This window comes from Ambystoma mexicanum, chromosome 1q (assembly GCF_040938575.1).
Source record: "Ambystoma mexicanum isolate Mex_15411 chromosome 1q, UKY_AmexF1_1, whole genome shotgun sequence".
NCBI lineage: Eukaryota > Metazoa > Chordata > Amphibia > Caudata > Ambystomatidae > Ambystoma > Ambystoma mexicanum.
The window spans coordinates 193,834,671-193,841,857 of NC_090922.1; the positions used below are offsets into that span (position 1 = coordinate 193,834,671).

The window sequence follows — 7,187 nt, forward strand, 5'->3', positions numbered from 1 at the left end:
CAATGTAAAGATAACTGTTATTGTCGTGTTCCTGTGGTAGTAGACTACTGGTCACAAACTGAACCCGCAGATTTGATCCAGGTCAATGGGCTTCACTGTGTCATGCCCAATGGCCAAATGGGTGGCATATGGTGTGTCCAAGGCATGGCCAAAGGCCATGACCATGGAAATCGGCCACTGGGCTAACTGATCATGACCTGTGGGAACATGGCATGTCTAGTGTGTGCCCAAAGGCCATGCTCCAGGCAGAGTGGCCACAGGGCATAACTGCGGGTGAGGGCCACTTGACACATCAGGTGGCTTGCAGTGCCTGGCAAAGTGGCCACTGCGTATGGTTGCAGGTCATGCCCAGTGCACATATTAGGTGGCCTGGCAAAGGGAACTTTGGGCATAGGTGCAAGCCATGCTCAGTGGCCACACTGTGACACTGGCAGAAACGCAGGGCACGGCTCACATATATTCCCTTGACACAGTGAACAGTGTCTATGGTCATTGGCCATGCCCAGTAGTGAAAAGAGCATGGTCAAAATACATGTCCTAGTCACAGTACCACTGGAGTTGCAGGCCATGCTCCAGGAGGGTTCTAGGTCAAATGTTCGAATGCAAAGGATCGAATGACCAAAGGGTCAAATCAAAAGGACCGAAAACCAAAGGGTCGAATTTTTCTTTTTTTTGGGGGGGGTCCCTCCCCAAACCCCCGTTTTTGGTGCAAAAAAACCCTTTTTTTTACCATACAAAAACAAAACAAAAATATATTTTTTAAAAAGAATTTGATCCTTTGGTTTTCGGTCCTATTATCTCGACCCTTTGGTCATTCGATCCTTTTCGTGTCGAACCTTTGACCGGACACCCTCCAGGAGCACTTTAGTTATGTTAATATATATCATTAACATAACAAACATTCAGTGAATGAACTTTCATCAGTGGGATGTTATGGTTATATGTAGACTGCAAATACTTTGCAGATGACATTCCTGGGCAATGTGACCTGTGTGCACGTCTGTAGCCATGCCCAGTTGACACGGTGCGTGGCTTGGCGGTGCCCAGATCATGGCCCAGAGCAATAACCTGGGCAAAGTGGCCACTGCAGATGGTTGCAGGCCTTACGCTGTGGCCACATCAGGTGGATTGGGGGTTCCAATGGCACGGTGGAAGGCCAGACCGTTGGCAAAGTGGTCCCTGGATGCAGCACCTAGATGTGGTTGCTTGGAGGAGCCCAGGGTGCAGTGGGCCATTTCCCAGGGAAACTGTCCAGTGGCACGGCTATAGCCTATTCCCAGCTTGCACACAAGGTGTCTGGAATGGCAATGCCCCGGGAAATGTGGTCACTGTGCATAGCTTTGGGACGTGCACGGACAAGGCCGTGGGCCTTTGCCCGGCCAGGCCCAGTGGTCGCTTCTGGTGGCCTGTGGGTTCCCAAGGCATGGCCTTCTGCCAGGCGACATGGGCACACTCAATGGTTTGGGGATCCCAAGGCATAGCAGAAGACAAAGCCCCATGCAAGCTCAACACTGGGCATGCATGCCTGCCCATGTGCTACATCAGGTTATTTGGAGTCGCCCAGGGCATGCTGAAGGCTATGTCAGGAAGAGTTCACTGGGGGCCTAGTGTATCTAGAAGCTGCCTTTTAAAGAAACATTACTAGGCAACTTATGCCCTGGCAGTGCTATGGGTTGCCATGTGGTGCCCCCTGGGATCTGGTGTCTTTTGTTTAGGTCCACGGATCACAAGGGCACCCAATGCAGAAATGTTCATGGCCACACCCCAAGGTGCCCATTGGGTCAGTGAATCCTGCAGGAGATGGGCAATGTTTTAAAGGGACATATCCCACTCCTGTGGGGCATGTCCTTGCTCCTCCCTGTCCTCCAGCAGCCTACGGACTGCCAGGGTCATGGCATGCTCCGGTTGCCATAATACCCTTTACAGCACATTTCGGAGAGGCCCGACCCACATGAAAATGTTAAATTCCAACACCCACCAACCAATTGCCGAGGATTGAATATCCATGTGGGCTGGCGTACTGTCCACAGACCCCATGGAAGAAACACTTTTTTTTTTTAAAGAAACGCTGAACAGATTTTCCCCAAACCAAGCAAAGCTTTCCAGTTGAACCAGACAAAACCTTCTCGTTCACGTTGGGTGGCCGCTGATCTCGCAGCTGGCGATTGCCGCTTTGGCAACATTTTGAATGGGTATCCGTTTATTTGGAGAAGTGGTTGGGGTTTTGTTGTGCCAACTTTCTTTGGTCCTGCACCCACATTTTCCAGTTAGGATACTGGGGTGTCGCAAAAGAGTAGGGAAAAAAAGGGGCAAAGACCCCTACCTCTTATTTGAAACAGCAATTTGGAAATTAGTTCCACGATTATTTCACGAAAATGGATGTACATTGTGATCTGCTTTTGGCTTCAGAAAAATTGCCCTGATTTGAGAAAGGCACTATGTAATGCCGAAACACGTGTAATCCAAAGGGCACCATCGGACAATAGCGGTTCCTAAATTCATGTGTTTGCCGACAAGGCACCACACCGCATTAGTGGTTTTTTCATTTTCGTTTTCTGTTTTTTACTTGTTGAAGTTTAAGGATAAAGTTGTTCTAGTATCACAAACCTGTATGGCGCAAATTTCTTGGTGTGTGTGGAAACCAATATTAGTTTATTTGGGACCCACTTATGGCATGATGAACTGACATGACGCGTTCTAAACAAAATCCGAATAGACCCCTGGTGTTCTTGTTTAAAGTGTCCCACACATTGCTCGGTGGGGGATCGGGAGGGGGAGAGAAAGCCCCCCAAAAGTGCCTTTGTAACTTTGTGACCTGGAAACTAATGTAAACCTAACTATAGCTATTATTGCCTCATATATATGTGAGTATGATACATATATGGATCATATGAATTAATATGTGTGTGTGTGTACTTTTTCATTCATGAATGAATGGAATACATTAAGGGAATGCGCACATTAATGTATCAGGCACACATACACACACACACACACACACACACACACATTCAGTCATTCACATAGTCACACACAGGCACACATGAATAACGCTGACTTGGCTAAAAGTAACAGAGCCAAAACCAACGTTCCATCATCAAGGAAGACACAATTTAATAGGTGGCTCGTACTCCTTAAAACAAATGCTGTGAGTATTAATAGATTAATTGGCAGTACTAAAAACGTGCACACTGCACGTACCGACAGGCGATTGTGTGCTATATAAATCATCAACCATGTGCATGTGTGTGCTTGTGTGTACATATATATTTCACATATATATAGGTAATACATATTTGATATATACATATGCATATATATAATTATATATATATATATATTTATTTATGTATATCTTTGCGGAGCCAGCCTATTTCTTGAGCACCGTGCAGCGTGTGCTACAGAAATGGTCATGGTGACTATGATTAGAATAGCGGCACACAGAGGACACGCGCCCAGTAGCGCACAGACACACAGCCTCCAAGGCCAGAAGAATAGATGGGCCTGGCTGGGACCCCGGCAGCGAGCGCGTCGCAGGTGCACGGCACGCGCAGAAGGCCGCCGCGGGCCCGCCTCTTACCTGCGCCCCTTTTGGTTCAGCGGCATGGTGGTGCTCGGGTCTGTTTTTCTCGCGTCTGGGGACATGCCGCCCTGGTCCGGGTGGCGTCGGTGCGCGGGCTCAGAGAGTCAAAACCATACGATGAGCGGAAAGACAAAAAAAAAGGATTACCAAAAAAAAGCCCCCGTAGGTCGATTTTTTCTCCATCCCAGGGCGAGAATGAAAAGGCTCACAGACACAGGAACGCGGCAGCGACGACAGCAGACACCCCCTGCATCTCTGCCCGTGGACGGAAAGTGACTTGGGAGCAAGGAGGCGCGTGAAGAAAAAGAGAGCACACGGGAAATAAAATACTATACAATAAATAGCTTAAGGAGGTGGAATTTCTCCGGTGTGTCTGTGTGTGTTGCAGGGCCGCCTCTCGCTGATGGATGGAGCGCCGCCCCTTTGACATGCACTGCAGAGCCTCCCATTGGCTGCGTCCCCTGTCCATCGGGGATCCAGGGGATGGGGATGGAGAGGGAGACGGGGAGGGTGTCGCCATGGAGACCCGCTCCGTGGTAGCAACCTCAGCATCAGCAGCAGCTCGAGCCGACGGGCGCACTGGGCGAGAGGCTGGCGAATGGCCGGGGCAATAAGCTCCTCACCTTCCAACCCAGCCATGTCAAAGGGTTGAGTGGGGGCAAAATAGGGCATGTGGCTCTGTGAGGGCGAACCTCCCAGGGGGGAGGCGCTCAGCACCTCTGGGATGCAACCGGTTCCAGTGCTGAAGTGCTACAAATTTACAGACAAAGGGATCCCATTATCATAGGAGGTTTCCCGAACGGCTGGGGGCAATGGTGGGCCGCGGTGCCACCACTTTCGGGTAAACCGATCTTCCTACCTTGCACTGGAGTATAGGGCGGGGGTAGCATGGGCAAAGGGGCAGCAGGCGCTGGGGAAATGCACATGTCTAATTATTTAAATACGGCGTCCAGTTGTTTTGCACATAAAGCAAACGAGAAAAGAAGATAGCACAAATTGCCCAGGATCACACATTTTGGTGAAGTGTGGAAGCCGTGGTTAGACCTCGGGCCTGCCTGTTGCAAAGTCGATAGTGTGGAGTCTCGGACACACGTCTCAATATGCACATTTGTGTAGCAGTGCGCCTCAGTGTGCTTAGCCGTCACAGGGTAGTCTTAGGGTGCTGCGGGTTGCCCCTAAGGAGTGGCCAGTTGCTGTTGTCCAGACATGGGCTACAGAACAGAGGCTATATTTAGAGAAGGGTTGCATGCGCTCACTTGGAGGGGAATGTGGTTATCCAGTAAAGACCAGAGGCGCAGGAATACACTATATTCTTAGAAGACATCAGTGAACAGGTCTGTTGGGCTCTTAGCTGACCTGTTTCCCGCCCCTAGTGGCCTTTTCGCAGGGTCACAATCACATAATAAACAGTAAATGAGTGAGTCACAAGCCACAATGATTCACAACTGTTATCATCTATTCGTTAGGAGTTCTTGGGTAGCTCTCAAGCAATACCTTTTTTACCAGCTACTATGCTGCGACTTCGCACGCTATGCCCTTGTGCGACCGTCGTTAAACAAATCTAGGGAGGGGCCTAGACACCCAACTAGCTCAGTGGGTTTGGTGCTCTCTACATTTAACCTACAGGTCACGGGTTTGACTCATTGCAGAGCCCACTCACCCTTTCACCCTTCCGAGGTCGTTATATTAAGTACTATTCTCTTGGGTGATAGTGCAATCGATGACTTACAGTGCTACGAAATTAAACAGCAAAAGTTAGAGACACTATATAAAAAACAGCAAGTTGTAGTGAAGGTTTTGTGTGTGCGTGTATGTACTGCACACACCTAGAAAGTGGTAGATGATAAGTTGGCCAGACCCACTCAACCTCAGGCTAACTCTTCAAACTTTAGCCCTTCCTCGCCCCCCGCTTGCTCTCTGCTTCTTCTGTTTTTGGGAGTTCTTTACGTTTGTGATGTATATGTTTGGCGGTGCACATGCTTTTGCGGGATGTGTGGCTTTGTGTCTTATTCACACAAAAAAGTTATCATAGACACATTTTACTAAAACAGTGGATCTGTGTCTTGAGCCACGGTATGACAGCAGATAAGAAGCATCCGTGGATAAATGCGCATTATGCGGAAATCTATGCACCGCCTTGCTCATTATGCACACACGATTGTAAGCTTACTCCGTGACCTCAAACATTCTGGACTTCGGTCCCCGAGGGCGTTCCCACCACAAGCGCATTGAGACTATAATAATGGTAAAAGGTGCTATATAAATGACAATACAAGGCATAAAATAAGCAGTGTCACATAGCAATTTGCTATGCAATTCTGTAGGTTTGCTAATCAGATGGACACCTGAGTAGCAAAGTTAGCTATTTAAGATGCCCTCTTTAATGAAAGTACATTTTGCCCTGCATTCCTCTCTTTCCCTTGATGCTCTCCTCACCCTCTTTTCTCTGTTCACTTCAAATGCTAATGGTGAGAATGTCATGCCTGCGCCTTGGGCGCATCCATTTGCACTCAATATGGACTATTTGTTTATCATTTATTTACAACAGACTCTTGGATCAATCTATATTTACTTTGGGGACTTTATTTCCCATTTGCGAGACTTTGGTGCTTTATTATTTTTTCCAACAAACTACGCATACCACAATGCACTTGGCTATAAGCATCGATTCCTGGCTGTTCCTATTGGTCATCAAAGGAACTACACCCCCCAGAAGCCCTAGGGATTGGCTCTGCTTCCACCAACTCAGGAACAGAGAGGGAGGTGGCCGATTGTCTGCAGGTGTGCTTAGCTAGGTGCAACCAATTAGCCTGCCTCTGTGCTGGGCTAGGCAGTATAAAAGGCTGCTGCCTGCAGTGGCTCAGCCTCTTGCATTGAGAGACCTTCCTCCACCTTTCCTGTCTTTCTACGGATCTTTGTATGCTGTTTACCATCACTCCTGCTTGGACCCTGCCTTGCAGCTTGCTACACCCTGCTGCCTACAGCCCTAGCCTTCTGGGCTCCCTGCCTCAGTCCAGCTCCTCTGGGCTTCCTGCCTTGCAGCCTGTTACTCTTCGCTGCCTACAGCCATAGCCTTCCAGGCTCTCTTCCTCACAGCCCTGCTCCTCCGGGCTCTTCACATTGCAGCCGATCACGCTCTGCTGCCTTCCAGCCTCCGCCCTTGCCCTACCGGGCTTTCTACATTGCAGCTGATCACGCTCTGCTGCCTTCCATCCTCCACCCTTGCCCTGCCGGGCTCTCCACATTGCAGCCGATCACGCTCTGCTGCCTTCCAGCCTCCGCCCTTGCCCTACCGGGCTTTCTACATTGCAGCTGATCACGCTCTGTTGCCTTCCAGCCTCCGCCCTTGCCCTGCCGGGCTCTCCACATTGCAGCCGATCACGCTCTGCTGCCTTCCAGCCTCCGCCCTTGCCCTACCGGGCTTTCTACATTGCAGCTGATCACGCTCTGCTGCCTTCCAGCCTCCGCCCTTGCCCTGCCGGGCTCTCCACATTGCAGCCGATCACGCTCTGCTGCCTTCCAGCCTCCGCCCTTGCCCTACCGGGCTTTCTACATTGCAGCTGATCACGCTCTGCTGCCTTCCAGCCTCCGCCCTTGCCCTGCC

The 7,187-nt window shown here is 49.8% G+C and overlaps 1 protein-coding gene across 4 annotated transcripts in view; it reads right to left on the reverse strand.

Annotated features, from left to right (window-relative positions):
* The window catches only part of LMTK3 (lemur tyrosine kinase 3), a 406,442-nt gene extending 402,450 nt beyond the window's left edge, over positions 1–3,992 (reverse strand). For all 4 annotated transcript variants that reach the window (XM_069637264.1, XM_069637273.1, XM_069637254.1 and 1 more), the window contains exon 1: positions 3,581–3,992. The gene's annotated coding sequence lies outside the window, so the exon portion shown is untranslated. The remainder of the gene's footprint in view (positions 1–3,580) is intronic.
* Positions 3,993–7,187: the final 3,195 nt, after the last annotated feature.